Source organism: Drosophila arizonae, chromosome 3, assembly GCF_054131065.1.
Source record: "Drosophila arizonae isolate 15081-1271.41 chromosome 3, UAZ_ARI_1.0, whole genome shotgun sequence".
Taxonomy (NCBI): domain Eukaryota; kingdom Metazoa; phylum Arthropoda; class Insecta; order Diptera; family Drosophilidae; genus Drosophila; species Drosophila arizonae.
Window position 1 is genome coordinate 2,355,118 of NC_142923.1, and position 25,846 is coordinate 2,380,963.

A 25,846-nucleotide genomic window follows, 5' to 3' on the forward strand; every position below is an offset into this window, starting at 1 on the left:
TTCATAGGAAATGTAACTGAAGGAAGCCTGTAAAACGTTTACGAAAGCCATAGAAAATATCAAAAATAGATATAATCGACTTAGCTGTCAATAGTTATATTTATTCCTACGATATCAACTGTGTACTCCAGAGAATAATAGAACATTATTATAGAGATTGTTTTCAGGATCTCAGTCTTATGGTCTCAGATGGTCTCACTCATAGAGCAAAACGATGCTTCAACGTCGCACAGCAGAAATATGAGTTCATTCGAAATTCACAATCCCCAATTAATTTTGTTGCTTTCCCTTCTATGCTTAACGAAAATTGATCGCAATTCGTATAGGTCAGGGTTCCTGAGTTCTACGTTCATTTGTGCTTATGCAAGCAATTAATAAGTTGAAATTATTCGATTGTGTTGGACATTCAAATGTGCGCCGACAGCGTTCATATTCTAGATTATGATGTGAATATGGATATAGATATAAATATATGTACATTAGTCTTGCTGATCTATGACTAATTTATATTTCAAAGAACTAGCAGAACTAATTGCCTTCATAATAGAATTGATTGATAAATCAATAATGTAAGCGAGTTGAATAACTGAACATGTTCCGTTATTTAAGTATTAATACTCAATTAAAGCAAGAGCAGAAGTTAAGGAAATAACTCAACGATTTGTTGCGTGCGATTATAAATGATTTTGTTAATCGTTTTATACAATTATCGATTAATTGATATCAATTTTGAATATTTTTGATTGATGATCTTCGTTTTTTTTTTTTTAATATTATTTCTGACATACTCTCAATATTTGTTGACTGCAATTATTAATTGCTTCGAAAACTCTGTATAAAATGTGACTAAGACTGAGAGCTTGTTTAGTAATTGTCTAAACTTCATTAATCAAATGTTGCAGATATTTGAACTGATATAGCTTGAAGTGTTTTGTTAGCACCTCTGCCTCGATAAGATTTAAGTTAGTGCATGTCATTTGGCTAGGCTTAAAGTTAGAATGCTCTGGTCGGGAGTGCTCGACTGGCAAATACCCTGCACAGTTGATTCTTCTGTTATACTGGGCATCATTATAAATTTTCAGATTATATTTGAAAATATTTGACTATATCGATTTTTATCGATTGTTAAATGGATGAGTTATTGAAGAGAGGCTATATATAAATTTGCGGAACTCTAGCTCTTGTAACTCTCGAGATCAACGCTTTCAGATATGTTATAGATCCGCTTGTTCTTTATATATATACCTCTACCTTCAAGCATTTGCACAAAAACTAAATTTCATTTTCTATTTCCATATAACAATCTCAATAAATTCAGGCTAGAAAAATTGATGCAATATTTCCTCAAAGGCTCATTAACCCAAATCGTATATGATATGTATGCATATATAACTATATATTATGCATACACACAGATTATCTCTGCACATTTATTTGCATAATATCTGTAGCTAAGCTTTTCATATTTTAGTTTGTTTCATTCCATTTTGTGCCGCACGCTCGTCTTGCTAGTCATTTTTATTGATTTCTCGTGGTATACGACGCGCCCTCACTCACAGAGAGGTTTTCGATTTATTACATATATGTGTGTGTGTATATATGTGTAAAATTTTTGCCGTATATGCGTTAATTTTCATTTGCCATAATTTCATTTGCGTTAATTTTCATTTGCCATATTGAGTTTTTTTTTTATTTTTTTTTTTATTTTGTGCTTTGCTCAGTTTCTTGACGTCAATGGGAAATAATTTTGTGTCTTTGTGTGTGTGCAGTTTATTTTAGCCAAATGTTGCGCATATGGTCAAAAGCAGATCTGTTGAGGATGGCTCACAGATATCAGTCATGCCATATGCACGCATACAGGCATAAACACGCACACACACACACACACACGCACACGCGCACACACATGTTGTATATACATCAACGTGGTGTATTTTTCTCCACGTGGCCTGCGCTATCAGCTTTTTCTTCTTCCCTTATTCGACTTCTGCATTCGTTATCTCTGATTCGTTTTGTTATTGTTGTATTTGTTATTGTTGTCTAATTACGTACGTCGCTTGTTACGTGTTTTTATGTGCACATGAAGCAGAAATATGTGTGCCAATTTGATAAAGAGAAACATATATATAAATATGTAGTTTATATATGTATATAAATATTTATAGCATGTGTTCGAATTAGAGGTATGCTCGATAGAGCTGCAAATTTAATTGATGATTGTGATTTTGCTTATGGAAAATTTGCGTGTGCTTCTTAACTTTCCTTTAAGCTTATAAGAAAATACAAATTATATAGCTGAATGGCCAGCTAAAGGACACCCTGTAGATTATACCAGAAAGTGATGGACAAGGCTGGAGCTACCCTATGTGGTTGTAACTGACTATCGATAAATATAACTTTTCTAACACGTGGTGTTATCGATATATATCGATTGTATAAATCGTAGCTATTCATTTGGTATAACGTTCGCATATTTTGAAATAAATTACAATGAAGTACAGGGTGTATGTATTAATTTCTAATAGTTAGCTACAATAAAGTACAGGGTATATTTTCTTTAATTTTAAAGGGTATGATTAGTTTTGAGCATTTGAAATCCTCCGTAATATTTGATAAGCACCTGACTAGGTGGTTAAATACCCTGTATATAACTTATGACTAACAGCTGAACCAATTGAGAGCTTGCCTCTGCCTCATTTCTAGGCTGATAAGATCTTTCCAGCTTTTTTCGTTTCTATTCATTTTATGCAGAATTTACGCTTTAGACTTGCCCAATTTCTAATTTCTACAACAAATTGCGACGGCCTTAAAATAAAATCGATTGTCCTACGGGTATATAAGTTCTGTTACACATTTCTATACAGATATTTCCATTTGTTATCTTATCGGGCCAACCAAGTTCTAACTGCAATACGATTCGAGCATTTTGAGCATTCGCCCTCGCATTTGATAACACATTGCCATAGTTTATACCTTATACACAAACATATATATGTATATGTGCATGTATATATTCATATATATATATTTGATTATCAAATGCGTTTTGGTGTGATAAGATAAGCTAAAAAGCCTCTCTAGCTTGGCTTCAATGCGGCATATGTTTGCATATCAGCAAAATTCCTTTGTGATTCTATACAAAAAACCCATGTATATACATTTATATATATACTATATATATATATACTCCACTTAGACAGTTACGATAGAGTAAAAAGGGCAAAGAGCTTTATTTTCAAATGTGGAACACATTTTCGTCTTTCGTCTTCTCAGCTTGACTCATCACGTAAAAAGGTTCACAAATTTCGAGCAGTTCGTAATCTTTGAATCTCTGCTCTCATTTAGACTTTAGTCGTTGCATTGTTGTTGGTTCAAGTAGGGTATTTATAGGGGCTGCTATGCCCGTATTATGCTAGCGTTATGTGGGCTTACTGTGCTTGTCAGCTGCGTAATTGTAAAAGTAGTTTTCAGATTGCTAATAATAGAGCATTGTTGAAGGCTTAAGAACTGATGGACTTGAGTTCGATAAAGCCATGAATGGAATGAGATGAAACGTGATATATAATGGAATAGAAGGAATTAGGTATTATATGAAAAAAAAAAATAAATGAAATGAAATGGAATAAGATTTACTTGCTTGAGGTTGAATTTAATGAAATTAAGAATGAAAGAAAGAGAACTAAAGATAAATAAATACAAATGAAATATATTCAACGGAAAATGGAACATGAAATGAAACTGAAAGATATGAAATTGGACATTAATTAATGTACAACATAAAATCGAATGAAATATCAATTATTAAATTGAAAAGGAATAATTAATTGAATAAAATGAATGAATAGTGTAATGATAAGATAGAAATTATGAAATGACATCAGACATGAAATGAAGTGAGGAAAATTATGAAATGGAATCAAATGAAATGAAAAGAAACCGAAATTTTAATGCAACAAAAAATCAAAATATGAATAAAGATATACAAAATAAATATACAAATCAAATTTCAAATTCTAAAATAAGACGAATCGGAATGTAGCGCACTTTCATTACCTAAACAAGTTCAATTTTAATAAATATTTTTCAAAGCATTATTTCATTTCAGTTCATAAATATATTCAAGACGGAAATTTATAAACATTTCTTAAAATCAAACGAATGCTGTTTACCCTGCTCTCTTTCTCTCTCTCTCTCTCACTCTCTCTCTGTCTATCTCTCTCTGCCAGGCCTATGTGGCGTCTATTTAACTAGTTGTTAACTGAATCTCGATCTTACGATTCGTTCCAAGTGAAAGCAATGTCATGCCCACTGCCCACCTGCCGCCTCCCGCCCCTCTAATTGGAGGTCGTGCTCATTTATATGTTTCAGCTGGAGAGGTTCCTCAATTGATCTGCTTATTTCTAGTTGTTTCATTTCTGTACGCCAGTTCGCTTCCATTCCATTCTATTTACGCTCGCTATTTGTCTTGACTCGGGTTTTCCCCTTAGTTTTAGAATTTGTTTTGGCATAACCAAAAAAAAAAAAAGAAGAAAAAAAAAAAATACTAATAAATAAATAAAATAAAAAATAAAAGTAAAGGCAAACTATAAGAACTGGTAACTGTTGGTGCCTAGCACGAACTCTTCAATTCTATTTATATACATACATATCTCGTACTGAAGTCAGCATTGCGCGTATATCTCTTCGATCTTTTATCTCGTTTAGAATCGAAAAGAACGTAATTAATCAAAATATTGCTCATAATTAGCCAAGGGCAATTCACACAGGGTTTTTTGCAACTGTTTTAGAAAAAAATTGAGAAAAATTAATTAATAATCAATAATTGATATATAATATGTAATATGTTCTTTAGCTGAAATGAAGCTGTAATGCTTCAATTATAATTATTTCTTTTCATCATTAATTTAAATTTACTGCAATTTCACCTTAACGTTTTATATACATTTAATTTATGTTTACAAAATTATTCTTATAAATTCAACTTCAAGTGCAAGCAGGAAATCTGGCTTTTGTTTTAATTTAAGTCGAACTAAATATATTTGACATTTATATATTTTGCAATAAATACACATCATTTTAAAAAAGTTAACGCTCTCCAGAGTTCAAAAACTTTTCAGTCAATAAATAAAAATATATAGGCAATAAATCAATAAATAACAATTTTAAATAATTAATAAAGATCGAATGTTACTGAATAAGGAGTTTATATATGGAAATAAATATTTGTGTTTATATATTTTAATTTAATTTATTTTAAAGTATTTTGAAAAGCTGTTGGGTTTTAAGTTATGATGGATCTATTAGAAATTATATTATATTACGTTAATATAATAATATATATAATAATATAATATATATAATATTTCAAAATATATATTATGTACAATGTCTCATATCATGTATCTATCTCTATTTTATACCAGTAATGTCAAGTTGTAAGGAGTAACAAATAGATTCGGATAGTTCAATGAATCAGGAGTTTGACAATTAATATAAATTGGATAAATTTATTTACCATTGCTAGCTCAGAATTTTCTCTTTTCAGTTGCGAGTTGAAGTCGACATTTTTGACTTAGGTAGAAATACATGAAACATCTGGAAATATTTTGTACTCCTGAAGTATTCTTTTGTTTCATTTCTTACTTTCTCGCATATTCTAAATGTATGTTGCAGATGCATTTGTATCTTCATGTGAAAGTTGGGTTTGCCATCATGAATTTTCTAGATACATGGGCTTCAAAATATAGATACATTTATATCTTTAGGCCAGAACTCAGTTATGATGCATCTATATCTTTATAATTATTTAGTTGTTATGCGTATTGTATCTTTATATCCACAACTAGCTATTATAATCGAGATACAATTGTATTTTTCGGAAAATATTTTTTTTTTTTTTTTTTGCAGTTATTGAAGTAATATGAATGCTATAGATTTCTTTTGTATCTATGTGTTAACAGTTAGTTATTAGGCTCATTCTTGCTTTCGATGTAGATACATATGTATCTTTAGTTCTAAGAAACAATGTATCTGGTAGATACCTTTATATCTTTAGGCGAGCATTTAGTTTAATTTATTATATATCATATATAAAGCTGCTTTATGGATATCGAGCAATGCTGCCATATGTAAATTAGCAACATGATCTTTTCCTTTATTACAAGTGGTCGAGTCTTATTACATATACACGAGTATATCTGCAGCAGGTCTTTAGAATATATTGTATTCTCGACATAGTCTCAACTTCTAAGAAGAAAAAATACGGTTATAAATTATGTATACGACATTTTAAATACATGCTATAATAGACCTTGTTATTGTTGAGTATATTAGCATAAGCTCTGTAAGATTAACCCCCTCGCTCAGTGTGTAGGGTGTGCTTCAAGGAGGGGAAGAGAAAAGGAGACAGAGCATATTGCCGGGCATACAAAGAAAGCTTTGTGTAGAGAACTTTGTGTACTAGTGTGTGTGTTCGTGTGCGTGTGTGTTCTGTTCATAAAAGGCACAAATAAGCATAACAAACAAGCGCATCTTAAGAGCCTTATATACCACACACACACATATATGCATACATATGTATGTATATGAAAGGGTATATATGGTATATCATATGTATATTGTATTTATGAGCACAAACAGTCGCAAAGACACATGACAAAGCAAATTCACAAATGCTGTTTGCTTGAGTTATTCTTTTTGGCTTTCTACCAATACACATGTAGCGGCGATTGTTGTTGCTGCTGTTGTTGTTGTCGCTGCAAAGAAGAGCCGAGAAGCGACCAAGGCAGACAGAACAGACGAAGGCAGGCAGAGGCAGCACAAAAGACACAGAGCAGAAGCAGCAGCCGCTGCAGACCCCCACATATACATCATGTATATGCATATCACACACACACACACACACACACATGCAAACAACAACAAATGTACCTGTTGTGCGCATGAAAATGTTATTCAAGTTGTGTAGACTTTGCTGTCGAGTTTTGTAGAGTTTGCCTGCTGAGCAGCAAATCAAAGCGGAAACCGGTTTCGGCCAACGCGCTCGACACGTAGGAGCTGCCAACTCTTTTCTGTCTGGCAGTTGTTGTGCTATTGTTGTTGTTGTTGTACTATTGTTGTTGTTGTTGCTGTATATGCGAACCGGTTTGCAGCTTAAGCGACATTTATGCCTTTAGTTTTCATGTATTATCAAGAGATGTTGCTGCCGCTGCTGCTGCTGCTGCTGCTGTTGGTCTCACCAGGTCTCATTAAATTTGTAGCAAGCGATCCGCTTACTCACAGCATCAAGGAAGCGGCTCATCAAGGTTTTTCTATGCCCTGCACTCTAGAGTGCGGGGCATTTTTTTGTGAATGGACAGAATGCAACGCATGATGGGTTCTAAGGCTCTCGAATGCTTTTCTTAGAAGGTATATTTCATATATAATGCTGAAATTCTCATCATATATTGTGAGATATATCCGCTGGAACATTGACTGTATAGGTAGTTCTTATATGAATACCTCTCCTACTAATGGAAAATAACAATTGATCTGATTTTGAAGCAGTTTCCTAGCTGTATTCATTCTAGAAAAAATATACTATATATAAATTTAATCTAAGATCTGTCTAAAGTCCGTGAATATTAAAAGAGAAAATATTATTTGTTTAAACAATTATTTAATATTTTATTAACAATTATTAACAAAGAAAATTGATAAAAATAAATAAATATATATACTTGTAGCTTAAAACAGAGAGTTCTTATGTAAAAAAGAAAAAAAAAAAACATAAATTAGTTCAAAACATTTTATTTATTTAAAAATTAATTATATTTGTTTATCAGTAGGAAATATTGTAGTTAATACTACTATAGCTATAGCTATATTTATAATATATATAGCCAAAGTCTCTCCGAAAGGCATTTAAATTTGAACTCCATGCACTTAACTCTCTTTCCCCCTTTTTATTTAAGGCTATATATTCACAGATTCTCTATCAAATTCGGGGACCTTGAAAACATTTTTGTTTCCCGTTTCCCATTTTATGATCTCTGTGGCATGCCACTTGAGTCCCCCAAAAAGAATTAAGGAAGACGCAAGACAACAATAATCATCTTTTATTTGAGTGTTCCCAAGGTTTCTGTTGTCTACCTACTTGCTGAGAGTGTTCTCCCTCTCTGTCGCTCAAGTGCCGCATGTTGCATGCCACAGCCAGCATAATTTATGCATCAAGCATTTTGATCTCAGTGAGTCCCAAAATAAATACAACAACAACAACAACAGCAGCAACAAAAATACTTTAATTTCTGTATAGTTTTTTTTTGTTTTTTTTTTTTTTGCTTTTTTCTGAGCGTTTGTTAATCAAATTTAATTGTTGTTGATTGTTGTTGGCCCCCGAGTTGCCGCCTTTTTGACCCGCCCCACCCCACGACAAGCCGTTCAGCATTTCCGCTTGCCAAAAAAAAAAAAAAACTACAACAATTTGCAACACTTACCCCTTCTGCACCCCTCTTGCGCCCTGCTCCCCGATCTTCTCTTTTGCCTCTGATTGTGTTTAATATGCATGATATGCAACAATGTTGTTGACGGTTGTTCGTTGTTGGTTGTTCATTGTGATGGTTGTTGTTGTTGTTGTTGTTGGTTCTGCCACCAATTTTACATAACCGGTTGGCAATGCATCAACAACTCTTTGTAGAGCTCTTCCCTCTCCTCTGTTTCAGCTGTGTTTTTTGTCCTCTTTCGCCCTTCCTCGCGTCTTTCTCCTCCTCCTACGCCACACTTCGTCACCTGTTAGGCCTCATTCTACCTTCTTTTGGCTCTACTTCTAATAATCATGCTCCTCTAATCTCTGCTTCTTTATCACATCCTTTTCATCTAGCTCCTCTCTTTCTCCCCTTATTCCTGCTTCTCCCATTGCTACTACTCTTCATTCTCTTCTTATTCCTTCTTCTCATAGTTATCGTTCTGGTTTTCCTCTACCTTTTCACCTTAGTCTAGTCACCTTAGTCTCCTTCCACTTCCACCCTCTCTACAGCCCCTTTAGTCTCCTGCTTCTTGTCCTCTTCCCCATTCGACTTCTAATTATTCTCTCATCTTTCACCTCCTGCTGCACCTCACTTCTTCACCTGATTCTCCCTCCCCTCATCCTACTCCTACTAATTGTCCTCCTACTGCTTCACCTCTTACTCCTGCTACTTCCCATTCGCTGTTTGTGTTGTTGCCGCTTTGCCACCTGCTGCACTGATTGCTGCCACAAACGAACCGGTTCCGCTGCGAATAGGACCACTACAACTACAACAACAACAACAACAACAACTGCATAACTTATGACTTATTCAATTGATTTGTGCTTGTTTTTTGTTTTCGTTTTGGCCAAAAAGGGTGGCCAACGCAATCAATGGCGCAGCTTCTTCTCATGCCCCATTGCCAATTCCCATTCCCACATAAATCTTGGCCAACAGCAACAACAACAACAATAGCATTTAACATTATTGCTGTCTTGTCAAGTGGCCACAACTCAATTGAGTTTTTTTTTTCTCTTTTCTTAAATTTATTGTTCAATTTGTTGGCATTTTTTTCTTGAAATTATTTAGAAATGAATTTATTGAATATTTTGAGAATAGTTCAATATTGATATATGTTATTCAATTTGTAAATCCAATTCATGGTTCAGTATTGATATATGTTAAGACTTGCAATGCAAATACAAAATTTCATTTTACAGTTAAAAGTAATAAATTGTTTCATGGATAGACTTACATATAAATTATATGAGCTGTTGATGGCGGCATATCCAGTCTGAAAATATATGATTTTGGTATACATTTAATGGGTTTGGGATGTGTTGTAAGATTGCAGCCATGCAAAGTGTTTGGTTTGGTTTATATTTATTTTTATTAACTGGAGGCAGCAGTGTTGCCGCTTCCAACGCTTGGTTGTTTCTGACCTTAAACATTCTACTTAGGTTCTAAATAAGCCTAAGTCTCGTCGCCGCGAAACATAAGGTTTTGGGCAGCGGAGAGACTGTTATGTATGTTTCATTTATGTATGTCATATGTGTATATGTTATAAGTATATTTATGCTCTCTCTTGAGCTGGGGCGATTGTGCATATGCATACACTTGAGTTCTGTCAAGTGGTCGGCGCGTCTCAGCAGAATGCTGACACTTGCATATTCTGGGAGAGCGACGACCGACCCATATTTCGGCCACGGGTTAAAGACCGGGTTTCTGTTTACATCAACACAGCAACAAAGTGTTACAGTGCGTACTCTTTAAGTACTCTAGTTTCAATTGACATTCAATATGTATGCATACTACATCTCCCTCCTTTTGAAAAATAACGTAATATTATGGAGTTATTTTATACGATGTGCTTAAGAAATTAGTTTTTAAGTAACAAATGAATAGTTTTTTTTTTTTTTTTTTTTTTTTTTTTTTTTTTTTAGTTTTCTTTGTGTTTTACATTTTTGTTTTTGTTTTTTTTTTTTTGTTGTTTTTTTTTTTTTTTTTTATATGAAATTACAAATAATATTCAAATTTAAAATAGTGCTTTTGTTTTAGCATGGCCATACTAAACACAATTATGAAATAAACATTTTTAACCTATCCTTATGTACTTTTTGTTTTTTGTTTTTATTACTTGTTATTATAACGTTATTTTTATCTTCTATTTCCGATACTTTATACGGACCAGTATATTTATAATCTAACTTATGACCTGTTTCATTCCTTAACAAGACTTTATCTCCTACTGATATATCTATGTTGTTTGCTTTCTGATCATATAATATCTTATTATTTTCCTTATTTTTTTCTAACATTATTCTTGCTCTTTTATATGCTACTTCTAATCTATATTTACTTTCTTTAGCATAGTCATCTATATTGTATATGGTTTCTATATTAGCTATACTATTAAATTGTTTTGGTAAATTACTTGTTTTACCAAACACTAACTCATATGGACAGTAATTATGTGCCATTGAGGGTGTAGTGTTGAAACAGAAAACGAAGTATTGAAGCCATACGTCCCAATCAGTTTTATCAACCGATATGTAAGAGCGTATGTATTCATTGAAAGTTCTATGACTGCGTTCTATTGTTCCGACTGTCTGGTGGTGGTGTGCGGTAGATGTTATATTTTCAATTTTTAAATATTTGCATAGATCGTTTATAATTGAATTCTTATATTCTGTTCCCATGTCCGTAATGAACGTCTTCATTGGACCGTACTTTAGAATAAATGATTCAAAAATTGCTTTAGCGACAGTGTTCGCGTTCTTATTTGGAACTGGTATGGCAACTAAATATTTGGTTAGGTCGCATATTAGAGTAATTGCATATTCGTTGCCATTTTCTGATTTTGGTAGTGGACCAATAGTGTCTACTATCACCTTGTCGAAAGCGTTTATTGGCGTATCAGTTACTATCAATGGAGTCTTATTGTGCTTTGTTATTTTAGCTAATTGACATTTTTGACATTTTCGTATGTACTCGGTAATATCTCGAGTCATACCTTTCCAAAAATAATGTCTTTTGACCTTGGCCAAGGTTTTTGTAATGCCAGTATGACCTCCTTGTATTGGATCGTCATGGAATTTAGACAGTATAGCTTCTTTTTCTTTTTGTTTTTCTATAAGGGTCACCGGGTTGAGTAGCGCTACTCTTAATGTATTCAATATTTTATTGCCCATTTGTTTAAAATTATCTATTGAAACATGTTCAAAGATATTTTCCCACGGTGCCATTTTGAGTTGGCTGATTTTGTTTATACCGGCTTGCATTTCAAGCCTTTGGAAAAATTGACCTAGGTCTAGGATTCCATTGGTATATAAATCGCTAACATCATATCTTGCAGTAATCTTCCTACCATGTTTAAATAAACATAGAGTATTCCTTACATGCAAGGTCACTACTTTACGTACTTCGTCATTGTTTATGACTTCATATACGTTGGGCTTTGAAGCTTTTTCTATAGATTGCCTAGGCAATTCTATTTCTTTCTTATCCGCGCGGATTTTCTGTCTATTTTGATATCTCGTAGTGACTTTCATTATATTTCCTGTAATATTTTGTAGATCTTTAATGGTTATTCTTGATAACGCATCAGCTACATGATTATCTTTTCCCTTTAAATATTCGACTGTAAAATCGTACTCTTCTAACTCTAGCCTCATACGTGTCAGTTTAGAACTCGGATTGATCATTGAGAACAGATATATTAAAGGTCTGTGATCTGTTTTGATCGTAAAGTGTTTTCCATAAATATATGGTCGAAAATGTAATATTGCCCAGTGTATTGCAGCTAATTCCTGCTCAGTTGTACATTTATTACTCTCTCCTTTACTAAAAGCTCTTGACGCGTATGCAATGGGAAGTTGGATTCCGTTATGGTTTTGAGTTAAAACCGCTCCACACGCTTGCTTACTTGCATCAGTTATTATACAGAATTCCTTGCTGAAATCTGGATATTGTAGTAAAGTAGGTTCCATGAGTTTTGTTTTTAAATATTGGAATGCATTTTGGCACTCCTCTGTCCATTCAAAAGGAACATTCTTTTTACATAATCTTGTTATGTGCCGGGAATATTCGGCGAAATTTTTAATGAATCGTCTATAATAATTGCAAAATGCTACAAAACGTCTTGCGCTATCCGCATTGTGCGGGACTGGGTAATTCATGATGACGTCATATTTCTTGTCATCTGGAAGTATTCCTTTATCTGTGCATCTATGACCAAGAAAAGTCACCTCATGCATAAAAAATGAACATTTTTCTGGATGTAACTTTAGATTGTATTTCCTACATTTCTCAAAAACGTCTGTTAAGTTTTTAAGCATATGTTTTTCGGAACAACCTATAACTATTAAGTCATCCATATAAAGAAATGCTTGTGAAGGTTCTAATCCAGAGAATGCTATAGTCATCATTCTTTGAAATGAATTAGGCGCTATTTTTAGACCAAACGGTAATCTCGTGAAGCGATACGAGCCATTGCTCGTTGAAAATGACGTTATATCTCTTGAACTTTCTTCGAGTTCAATTTGATGAAATCCTGACATTAAGTCAAGGCATGAAAAGTATTTTGCTCGTCCAAGTTGGTCCAAAATATCATCAATTCTTGGGAGTGGAAATTTATCGGACAGTAATTTTTTATTAATTTGACGATAGTCGATTACCAATCGCCATTTCTTTTGATCTGAGCCTGGGGTTGATTTTTTAGGTACAAGTAATAATGGGCTATTATATTCAGATACTGATTGTTCAACAATTCCGTCTTTTATCAATTTTCCGACTTGTTTTTGTATTTCTTCAACATGACTGTGTGGGCTTCTGTAGTTTTTTGTGTAGACTGGTTCATCATCTTTTAATCTCAGTTTTTGTTTATAAAAATTATTTGTGCTGATTGGTTCGGATTCCAATCCAAATATATCACTATATTGGGCGCATAAGTTTGAAAGCTGCGATTTGAATAGTGGAGGAAAGTTTTTCTTTAGTTGAGATAATACAGATTGCTCTCTATTTTCACTATTAGTTTTTACTATTTCGTAGTTTGAAAGTGAGTCAAACGATAAATTACTTGTATTGATTACTTGATCTTTATTTGTTGTATTTAGTAGTCTAACAAAAGCGTTCTTAGATGTTGCTATGGTATTGGCAATGTAAATACCATGCTGAATTTCTTGATTTGGAATCAATACACTGTCTTCTATTGAATTTAGCTTGATTTTTCTAATTACTTGGGATCTCGCTGGCAGAAGTATTGAGTTGTTGCCAGAACTGTATGTTATTGGAACATAAATTGGAAATTTTAGGTTATTGGGTCTAAGTATAAGCCAATCTGCGGAAGGCTTGAAGTCTAATTTACAGTTGTATTTTTTTATAAAATCGATTCCTAATATGCCATCACAAGGAATAGCGAATTGTAGATCTACGATATGAAAATCGTGTTTGATTATGTATTTAGTGGTCTGTATCTCAATAGAAGTTAACCCCTTGGATTTGGTCACTTCATTACTTATTCCTTTTATGTCTATAATATAATTGCTTTGTATGTCATGAAAGACATCAAAATTTTCTTTAACTACTGAAATGTCTGCACCTGTGTCTACTAAAAAGACAATTTCTTTTCCTGTAGGCACATGGTTGAATGATACAAATATATTCTGACTGAGATTAATTGTATGAACCCTTGCTGTTTCTACTGTTGAGCATTTAAAGGGGGATTCGAGTTTCCCGAGGTGTTATTGGTAACTCTTATATTGCTTTGGTTATTATTGTTGTGGCCTCTATTCGAGTTGCCACGGCCTCTTGAGTTTCCTCTATATTGGCCTCGTCCATTATTATTATAATTGTTATTATTATAATTATTGTTATTGTAATTGTTATTGTTGCGACCGCGAAAACTACTTCTATAATTTCCGCGTCCGCGATTTCCGCCGCGCTGTGAATTATTATTGTAATATAGGACAGAGTTTTGCTGCCCGGTTGCCTCTGTGCAACAATTAACAAATTTTGAGACGGCCTCATTCATATTGTTGAAGGTGCCTGCTTGCATGATAAGTTTTACCTTATCTATTGTGCAGTTTGCAGTCATGGCTTTGACAGCATGCTGAGTAGAGTAGCTTCTGGCTAACTCTAGAGATAAGCCATCTTTTATGTATGCACCTTCTAGCATTTTGGTCATCTGCTCAACCTCTTGTGTGTATTGGTTAGCAGTTTTGTTGCGTTGCTGTAAGTTCATCAGTTTTGCTGATAACACCTGTACAGTTTCGCCTTTTACGTTGGTTTTTAATTTGGAAATGATTTCAGGTATAGACGTTTCATTTTCCAGTAAATTTCTAGCGACACCTTTTAGCCTTGATTTTATTATCGAAATTGCTAATTCTTCGTGTTCGCCTTTTATCAAATTCAATATTTGTAGTGCATCTACAAAACTTTGCAAATTTTCAGCTTTACCATCAAAAACTGGTATAAGCTTAGTTGCCGTACTTATGAATTCGATATTTGTTTGTGCCATTATGTTATTGTTATATGAAGAAGTATCAGAATCTGAAGAATTATTTTGATCTGGCATCAAAACAGCGGGAATAGTAAGGTTATTTAGATCCTGTTCTTCTATCTTAAGATCTGTGTTTAGTTCTTCTGACTCTATCTGGTCAGTGTTACCTTCTTCTGTTGATTGTGGTTTTTCAATCGATAAAGAAGTGTTAAGTATGGTTGGTATCGAAATATCTAAATTGTATTTTAATTTAATAGATATTAAATTAGATCGTAGTCTGATCAAGAATTTTGATACTTGAGACCAATGAATCTGATTTAATTTCTCTCTCTGGCCATGTATTAATATACGTGCTTCATTAAAGCAGTTTATTAATATTTCTACATGTTTTGTAACTGTAGTTTTTTGAATCGGCCTGTTTTGCGTGAGTGACTTATATGATTTGTCAAAGTCAAATTTTATGTTATTTAACTCCTTGTATAAATCATTCCATTCCATTATTTGCGTACATGAAATGATTCTCTACTTTATTTATTTCTTTAATTGTCCTCAGTCTAGCCATACTTAGTGTAAAAATTTGTATATTAGCAATTTCATATATTGATATTTGCAATTTATTTTTATTTTATTTATCTTTGTTTATTGTCTTTGTTACAATCTTGAATATATTGCGCTTTTTTGTTATTATATATTTATATTTTGTCCAAGTCGTTTGCTTGGCTCATATATTTTTTCTTTAAACATTTGTTGTGTAGTTTGTATAATTTGTAAATGCAATTTGCGCTCATTATTACTACAATTATTATCAATAATATCTTAATTAATTGTAAGTCTATATTATTTGATTCTACTTTATTTATAACATTTGCTGTAGAATCTACAGATTTTAAATCTACTAACCCCATTTTTGTAGATTTTGTATGTATATTACTAAAGTGTTTTACGTTACATAGATTTTCAACAGATTTACTTATTCTGTTGTCGTTCATTAATAAAAAATTTTTACAGATCTCTACCTATTGGGTCGTATAGCGTTACAGGCTATACTTCTAATCGGGCAGAAATGTTTCCGCTCAATTTTGACAATGTTTATATTATAAGTAAAGTTTATGCAGCGCAGTGCATTTTTAAATTTATTAAAAAAAATTGTTGGTGGGCGTTCTTTGTAACGCTGTCGGTCCCCAGTTTGTTGCTGCTGCTGCTGTTGTCGTTGTTGCTGCTGCTGTTTTCGTTGTTGCTGCTGCTGTTGTCGTTGTTGCTGCTGCTGTTGTCCGGGGCCTATGAGCTCAGGCGTCGCCGGTGCTGGTCATCGCACAGGCTGTATTGTTGCTGCATGTTCCAATGCAGTATGGGCTCCAGACTCCCTCGCAGTCCTTTGGGCACTCCTTTATTCTCTTCGGCATTTGTTTCTTTAATGGAGGTTGAATTTTTTCTTTTTTAGTATTTATTGTATTATGAATGTGTGAGAGAGTGGAACATGGCTCAGATTTTGAGTTTTTTAAGTACTCTTTTAAGTAGTCAAGCTCAGCTTGTAGCTTTTGAGCTGTTGACCAGGCTGGTGGTGGTTGCTGAGTGTATAGCTGCCAATTTAGGCTAGCTACTCGTTTCTTTATTTTGTTTTTTACACCGCCTCTCTTATTGGCCATGTCCACTCTACTCACTCAGTTTAAAATCCAGTTCATCAGTTCATCGAACGTCCCAGTAGCTCTTCGAAGATATGATGATATTTGTTGTTGTTGCTGGATCCCAGTAGCTCTTCGAAGATATGATGATGTTTGTTGTTGTTGCTGGATCCTTGTTGAAAACGAGTTGCAGTGGTGATCATCGGGTTAGCAGGATTCCACTGTCACGGTCGCCATGTAAGATTGCAGCCATGCAAAGTGTTTGGTTTGGTTTATATTTATTTTTATTAACTGGAGGCAGCAGTGTTGCCGCTTCCAACGCTTGGTTGTTTCTGACCTTAAACATTCTACTTAGGTTCTAAATAAGCCTAAGTCTCGTCGCCGCGAAACATAAGGTTTTGGGCAGCGGAGAGACTGTTATGTATGTTTCATTTATGTATGTCATATGTGTATATGTTATAAGTATATTTATGCTCTCTCTTGAGCTGGGGCGATTGTGCATATGCATACACTTGAGTTCTGTCAAGTGGTCGGCGCGTCTCAGCAGAATGCTGACACTTGCATATTCTGGGAGAGCGACGACCGACCCATATTTCGGCCACGGGTTAAAGACCGGGTTTCTGTTTACATCAACACAGCAACAAAGTGTTACAGTGCGTACTCTTTAAGTACTCTAGTTTCAATTGACATTCAATATGTATGCATACTACAGTGTAACCCAGTATTAGGGCAGTTGCCTAGCTCACTTTAAGCCCAATTGTTGGTTTGAGCTGTTTGAGCCAGTACAGTGACCCATTCACCTCGTCCCACTAGCAATTTGACCCATTATAATTGCAGCTTCTCTCTAGCCAAACTCTTCATTGATCATGTTGTTTAATAAATGCAATTGGCAGCGCTATAATTGCAATGCGAGTGTGTGTGACTGTGTGTGTGTGTGTGTGCGTTGACTATTTGTGTGTCTTATGGCTGTTCGCTTTCACCCGTTCGAGTAGCAGCTCCCTCGCCCGTTATCCCTCGCTAGATAAGCGTGCCACACACACGCATGCACACACACAGACACACACTTTGGAGTGCGTTGCACCCGCTTGCAAAAATATGATTTTTAGCCAGTGAAACAACAATTATGAAAAGCATGACTCGCAAAACGCAAAAGTAGCATTAAAAAAAAAAAAAAAAAAAAAAAAAACAAACAATAATAATAAATAAAAAAAAAGAAGAAACAAAAAAAAAAAAAAGAGATAATAATAGCTACAATAAAAATATATGTGCGTGGAGATTTTTGAAGCAAATTGTTATGACGGCTGCCAGCGTTGAGCATTGAACTAATTGTGCGCTCAACAGAGAAGCGAAACGGATTTCAATAACAGCAACAAAGCGAATAATAACAACAAAAATGATCAGCAAAGATAAAAACACAAATATATTATGGGCGGTTGTGTGTGTGTGAGTGTAGCAAATGCACATGTGCAGAAGCTGGGAATACCCTATAGAAAAGAAGAGAGATATTTACAGAGCTGTTGAGCTGAGAATTGCAAACAATTAGAGAATAATTGATAAGAAATTGAGACTAGGTTTGAATAAAGAATATATTAAAAAATAACTAAAAAACTAAAATTCTTATTTTTTAATGAATTAATTTTTTTTTTTTTTAATAAAATAATACAAAAGAAAAAGATCTAAAAAAAAAATAATAAAAAAATTAACAATAAATTAATAATAAAAAAAAAAAACAACGGAAAAACATTTATTAAAAAAAAAAAAAATATCAATATAAAAATTGAATATAATATATACAAATAATAAAAATAAAATGTATCAATAATAATAATATGTATAAATAATTATATTATTATATACATATAAATAATAACAATAATTTTATTAATAATAATGATTAAATATAATATGCATAAAAATAATATATGGTTAAATAAACAAAAATTCTAAAATGCATTTTTAATAGGGAAAGACTCACTACAAAAATAATTTGTTTTTAACAAATTTGCATTTTTTCATTTAATCAGCAATAATGTCAAAAAATCAAATAAAATTGATTTTAAATATTATATAAAATTTTTGCTAGCTAAATAAATACAAATGAATCTAAAGGAAAAACATATGTTAGGCACTGAATAGAGCATTGTCTTTCCTTTATAAGCACAACCCAAACAGTTTCTTATAGTAAATATTTGTCGAAATTGCATTAAAATTCTATAAAAACTGCTTTTTTATGGAACAATATATAAAAAATATTTTTAAATTTCAAATTGTGGTTTTTGTATAATTGTGTATATTCTTTACTTTAAGAATTATCATCATCCAGCTGCAATAAAGAAGAAAAATTGTTTCTTCTTTAAATTACCCCAGTGGAAAATTCCATTTGAAATGATAAAAAAAGTTGCGTTGTTTTGTTTCATGAGGCTGCACGATAAAACAAAGTTTAGTCGAGCGACGATCATAATAATAATAATAATAAAGACTAATAATAAAAGCAACAGACGCAACAATAATAATATGCAAATAAAAGAGGCGTTGACCTGACCCCAGAGTCAAACCGAACCGAACCAAACCAAACCAAACCGAATGGCGCTCAAGTGTCGGCTGCGGCCCACGGAAACTTTTATATGCAGATGCATATATTTGTATATATGTGTGTGTATGTGTCTGTATCAGCCAAACCCACCTGGCCCCACATGTCTGGCAAAGCCTATTATATATGTATGCATATATCTATAAAAAAGCAATCTGTGCAACATATTTATGTTAATTTCGAAGAGACGTGGGCAACCCGTCAAAAAAATGCTTCAATGATATCTGAAGTGGGCTGCATGACGGAAATGAAGTCAAATGCCGTTGCACAATGGGATAGAAACCAAAGTTATTTAAATGAAAAATGTACTACTTATTAAATTAAAGAGTAAGTAATAAGTAATCAGAAAAATTGTGAAGCAGCACAATTTTGTGGATTTTCAAGAAATTAAAAATTTAATAAAAAATAATAATAAAAAAAAAAAAATAAATAAATATTAAAAAAAAATATATAAACAAAAATAAATATAAACAAAAATAAATAAATATACGAAATAAATATAAAAACAAATATTTAAAAAAATATTTAAAAAAAAATATTAAAAAAAAATATAAATAAATATAAAAAAGTTTTCAAAATATATAAAAAAAAAACATAACAAATAATAAATAAATAAAAAACATAAATAAAAATAAAATAATAAAAATAAAAAAAAATAAATAAATAGAAAAAATAAAAAATAAAAATAAATAGAAAAATAAAAAAAATAAATAAATAGAAAAAATAAAAAATAAAATAAATAGAAAAAATAAAAAAAAAATAAATAAATAATAGTAAAAATAAAAATAAATACATAGAAAAAAATAATTAAAAATTAAATAAAAACCTATGAAAACACCTGTGATTTGAACGCCCTGTATATGCCATTTAAGCAATAATTAACTTGAATCACCCCGTGCATTCAATTTTCTTAAATCAAGAACTCAAAATCTTCCACTGTGTATTCATTGTCAAAATGATTATTGTTGTTGTTGTTGTTTTCGGCTCTTGTTTGTTGTCATTTGACTGCAGTCGATTCGTTTTTATGCCCGAAATTGGTTTATCAATCAATTAATGAGAAACCGAAATAATAGAGAAAAGCATAAAAGAAAACGTTTTCATTGTTGTTGTTGCTGCTGCTGTTTTTAAGGGGGCGTTGCTCGCCATTGTTGTTGTTGTTGTTGTTGCTGTTCATATGGTCCAATATAACGGTTGAGCGTGTATATAGAAGCTGAGCAGAACGAATTCAATGTGGAATGCATAATTAAACATGATTGCAATTGCTTAACAGCAGCGGCAGCAGCTGTTGTTGCTGCTGTAGCTGCGACAGCAATTGTTGCAACAACAACAACTATAACAGCAATTGCAACTGCTTTGAGTTGGAGGCCAACAAACTGTAACTAGAACGTGGGTGGGTGTTCAAATTGAGCACTAAACCCAATTTCACCAAAAACGAAAACACGTTGCAGTTGTTGTTGTTGTTGCAGTTGTTGCTGCCACCGCACGCGACATGGCCGCTGCATGCCGCATGCACACAAATTGCATAAGCCACCCAAATACAACGAATATTTATTTTACGCGCACAAATTTTTAGCGATATGAAAGCTAAAGTCGAATTCGATGTACCCTACCTTTATTTATACTGCTTACTTTGTTTATTTTTTAGTACTCTGATTTGATAATATTTATGCTTTCAGATATTTATAGAAATTTATATATAATTAATTAAATATAAAAAAAACAATATATACATATATACATTTTTTTTTTTTTACATTGTAAACATATTTTTTAAATGTTTTTTAAATAATTGTAAAATATTTGAAAAAAAAAAAAATAATTGAAAAAAAAAAATAATTGAAAAAAAAAATAATTGAAAAAAAAAATAATTGAAAAAAAAAAATGTTTTTAAAAATATTTTTTAAATATTTTAAAAAAATATTGTATATACATATTTTAGATATTTTTATATACAATATTTTAGATATTTTTATATATTTGAGATATTCTTATATATTTTTCGTTGTTTGTTTTCACACTCTACATTTTATGTTCTTCTTGCTCCTTTCTTACGCCACCCATATTCTCCTTTTCTCTCTCTGCTACTTCACTCACTCTTTTGCCTCTCTCGTTTAAATATTGTTTTCTTTGTCTCTCTCTCCTTTCAAATAATCAAATTTTTGTTTTCTCTCTCCTGTCTTGGGGGCTCCAAAACTCACTTTTCCCCTGTCTGTCTCTCTCTCCTCTCTCGCTCTTCCCCTCACTTTGACTCTGCTCTTCTTCTCTTCCTCTGTCTCACTGTTATTATTTCTCTCTCACTCTCTTTATTTCCTTCAGAATCTCCACCCTCCCTTTTTCTCTTTCTCACAAACAACCTCTCTTCCCCCTTAACCATCTCTATGTCGTCTTCTCTCCCTCTCTCCCCCTTCGTGATTTACCTGCACTACAAAAAGCTTTCTTCTATCAGAGCACTCTGATTATACCCTAGCTCGGTCTGTGCGAAATTATAAAGCCCGCTTTTCTCCGTGATTATTGTTTTTACTGTTGCTGCTTTCTTCGTGACGCCAGAGACCGAAAGGCGTCAACAGCGAACTGCAAATGCCAATGCATGCGACAACAGCTGCAGCAACTCAATTGAATGCGCTTTGCAGTGTAGCGGGCCGATCGAAGGGGGCTGGCTGGCTAGGCATTTAGTGGGCGTGGGCGTGGCTCAGTTGGCTGGCCAAAAAGTTTTAATAATGCGAAAACAAAGTTTTCAATTGTTATTGCAGTTGTTGTTGCTGTTGTTGTTGTTGTGCACTTTGCATATAGCAGAAAAACTTTTCAAATTGTCACGAACTTCACTGGCACTGCTGGCCGACAGGTGGCGCTTTGTCTAATTGCATATGTGCGCGCGCTTCTATGCGGAAGTTGCTTATAGCACAGACAGAGAAAGAGAGGCAGAGTGAGAGAGAGGGAGAGAGCATGAAAAGTATTTGCATCTCTTGAAGTTGTTGTATCATTCTTCAGTTTCTTCTTCTTCACTTAAGTTTTGCCTTTTGTATTTGTTGTGTTTTTTGGTGTCAATGACTTGGTTTGGTCTCTTGCAAGTTTCTTTTTTTGGGGCGGCCGACGCGACGCTCTCTTTTTCATTTCTTGCTGACTAATGCAGCCAGCAGCGACGTCAGCGGCAGCAGCAACAGCAGCAGCGGCAGCGTCGTCGGCTGACCGAGACGCGTGTGCATTTAAATTTTTAATGTTTTGGTGTTTTAATACCCATCATATAACAGAGTTGATGATGTTGATTAATGTCGAGTTGCCAAGTGGAAACTATATAGAACGATATTTGTGGAAACTATGTGCAGACTATGTAGAACGATATTTGTATGCTTGAGCATGATTGATTAAAGTTGTTAGGTCTGTAAGTAATAATAATAATAATAAAAATAATAAATAATAATAATAATAATGTCTGTAATAAGGTCGAATTAAACATTCAGATAGACGGAGAGCAGGGCAGGCATTGCACAAAGCCAATATACTCATTTCAGTTTCGTGAATGAGTTTAAAAATGATCGCAGCATACAATGAAAGTTAACTATAGCTCAGTTCTAGCCCTGGCTAAAAAGGAGTATGATTCTCTTGTTAGCCTCAAGTAACCTAATTTTATCTGCAATTTTGGTAAAGTAATGGTCGAACAGAAATGAGAAGTGGGGAGGTCTTAAGAAACTAAATTAGATTTTAGTTAACAGTGTGCCGTAACATGCTGCTATTTATCAGTACAGATTATGTTAAACAACAGTGAATCTGCAGTGCTACAGTTCCTAATTCTGTATATCTTACATGAATTTAAACAGTATCTGTTAGTCGTAGACTCCCCAATTGTATGCAGCTATGCTTGTTTAGTCTTTTGTCTTGCTGTTTCTCTTGATTTGATTTCTCTGTCAAAGCAAACTTCATTTGCATGTTGTTATTGTTATTGTTGTAAATGTTGTTTTAATACTCGTTCGTTAAAGTGTAATGAAAGAGTATATGGAAATGGAATATGCATGTGGAAATCAAGATCATTAATATTCGAGAGAATACTCTATGTCCAAGTTAAATATAAGAATTGGTCTTTAGGTACTCGACTTCGGGGCTTTCAAACTGTTTCAGATTTGCTTTCAAAATCCAAATAACATGAAAATAGAAAATGATTTTATAGTTGTTTCAGTTTCATGTTGAATTCGAGCGTATCATTGATATGCACTTAAAGCTCTTGGCGCTGATTCATTGTTAATCAGCTTTACAGTTCGACCCATGAACTATATGTGCGGGCCCTTGACAGATAAGAGAGAAAGAGAGACAGAGACAAAGACAGAGAGAGAGAGGACGATAGAAGATAGGAGTTGTTTCTGGAACCAGAGCGTGTATTCTGCAGTCGGTGTTTGCTTGTTTCATTTTATTAATTTGTTTGTTTGTTCTTTTCTTTTCCTCTTTTGTTTTTTTTTTTCTCAGTTGCAGCAACTGATTAGTGGGTCATATTATGCTAGAACTTTCAGTCGGAGAAAGACTAACTGATTGCTGTTGTCTTTTCCACTTGCCTAAAAACATTTTCCAATTTGTTTTTGAATCTTTAAACATTTTTTTTTTGTATTGATATTTCGGACAACATATTAATGGACAACAACAGCTGTTGGCTCAGCGGCTTTTTCTTTTTCTGTTTACACTGTCATAAATTTGGTGGGACTCGTGCTCAAATTGTCTATTTATGATTTGCTGCTCGCTGCCATATGCAATCTTTCACTGGCAGCTGCCGCGCCCCCCAGCACCGCCCACCTCCATCGCTTTCCAGCTTGCGTAAAGTTTTTTTATTTATAATTTGTTTTTGCTTATTTATTTATGTTTTTTTTTTTTTTTTGTGCTTGCGGCATATTTTTGGCATTGCCCTTGGAATATTTGACATGAATTTTTTCGTGATTATTGTTGTTGTATTTGTTGTATGGCTCGTAAATTGAACAAAGAAAATGCGAAAGTTGTTTTGCCGCATGGGAAAAATACAGCACAGACAATTCTATATGTATGCCCCTCTCGCTCGCACCGCCGCACTGAATGTCGCCGAGCAGAGATCAATAAACTTTTGGCAAACAACAAGAAAATGGAAGCGCCAAGAAAACAAATTAAAGCGCAAACCAAAAAAATAATAATAATAATAATACAAAGTAAAGAAAAGAAAAGATTACAGCTGAGCAACAAAGTGGAGAAACTGCGAGAGAAACAGAGATAGCAGAAATAAAATATAGTTTGCAAAAGCAGAACAGCCAAAGGAAGAGCGAGTGAGTGAGAGGGAGAGAAAGAGAGTGAGAGATAGGTGAGGTGTGGGGAGGGGAAAGACTGCATAGCGAAAGCCAGAGCGGAACAGAAGGGGAGTGTATATGTGTGTGTGTCATTGGCAGTGAACGCCGGGCGCTTGTCATGGAAGTTGTTGAAGTCGAAGTCGAATTCGAATTCGAATTCGCAGTCAGCGTCTCGTCTGGTCTGGCCAAGGCAAATATGCATTCTATCCCCCTCGCCCCTTGCCCCTCGTCAGGTTTATTTATATAATCGCAGACAATAAGCCTGCACACACACGCACTTGTTGTGACAGTGTGTGTATGTGTGTGTGTGTGTGTGAGTACTTCTTTTTTTTTTTGGCACAGCAATAGCTGCGTCATCATCATTAAAGTTGCCGGCTTGAGTTCGTCTGAGGCACTGAGAGTTTCATTTTCTTTGTATCTCTTTCTCTTTCTCTTTTGCTCTTTCTCTTTGAACTCAGTGACGCACCGCGCAGAGGATCGTTAGACAGGGCTGTTTACTTCCTAGCAGCAACTGAATCAATCTACACATGGCACATAAAATATATATTTGATCATTTTGTTATGCGTGAAATGTTGTCTATAAAACATTTTTCATACTCTGTATAGTCAAATCGTGAACTAAATATTTTCAGAAGTTTATGTTTTATTGCATTTTGGATAGGAGTATATGCATATGTATGCCAATATAAATTAGAAGAGTTTTATTTTTTTATTATTAAGAAACACACAAACAAATTTAGACATAAAAAAAACAATATTATAAAAAAAAACTATGCAAGATGTAATTAGAAAAAAAATATATATAAATATAAAAATATTTAAATATATATATAAAAAATATTAATATATATAGAAAAAATACATAAATATAAAAAATAAATAAATATAAATACATAAAAAAATATAAATATATAAAAAATACATATACAATATATAAAAATAATATAAATATAAAAAAATATAAAATAATAAACTTAAATTTTATATATGAAAAAAAAAAAAATAGTGAAACAATAAATATTTAAAAAAATCATTAAATCTAATAGATGATAAAGTTATTTAAACCCGCTAAAAAAAATTTGTATCTATCCATTCATTGACATATAATGCAAAAATATATAAGAAATTCAAAAAAAAAAAAGTTAAATTTCCTAGAGGGTATCTATGCGTTGTGCATTTAGCTGTAGACGCGCATCCATCCTCAGTTTTCTTTTTCTTCTGTGTTTGGCAAACGTAATAAACAAGCGAATATCATTTATTTTTATCTGCTTTTTCTGCTGTTTTGCGTGCGTTTTTTTCCGCGTTTCTATTTGATTTCCTTCTTTTTTTTTGTTTCTTTTTTGCTTCTTGTTGGTTTT

The 25,846-nt window shown here is 33.2% G+C and overlaps 1 protein-coding gene across 11 annotated transcripts in view; it reads left to right on the plus strand.

The window, feature by feature from the left end:
* The window catches only part of spen (spen family transcriptional repressor split ends), a 90,179-nt gene that overhangs the window by 25,405 nt on the left and 38,928 nt on the right, over positions 1 to 25,846 (plus strand). The window lies entirely within an intron of this gene.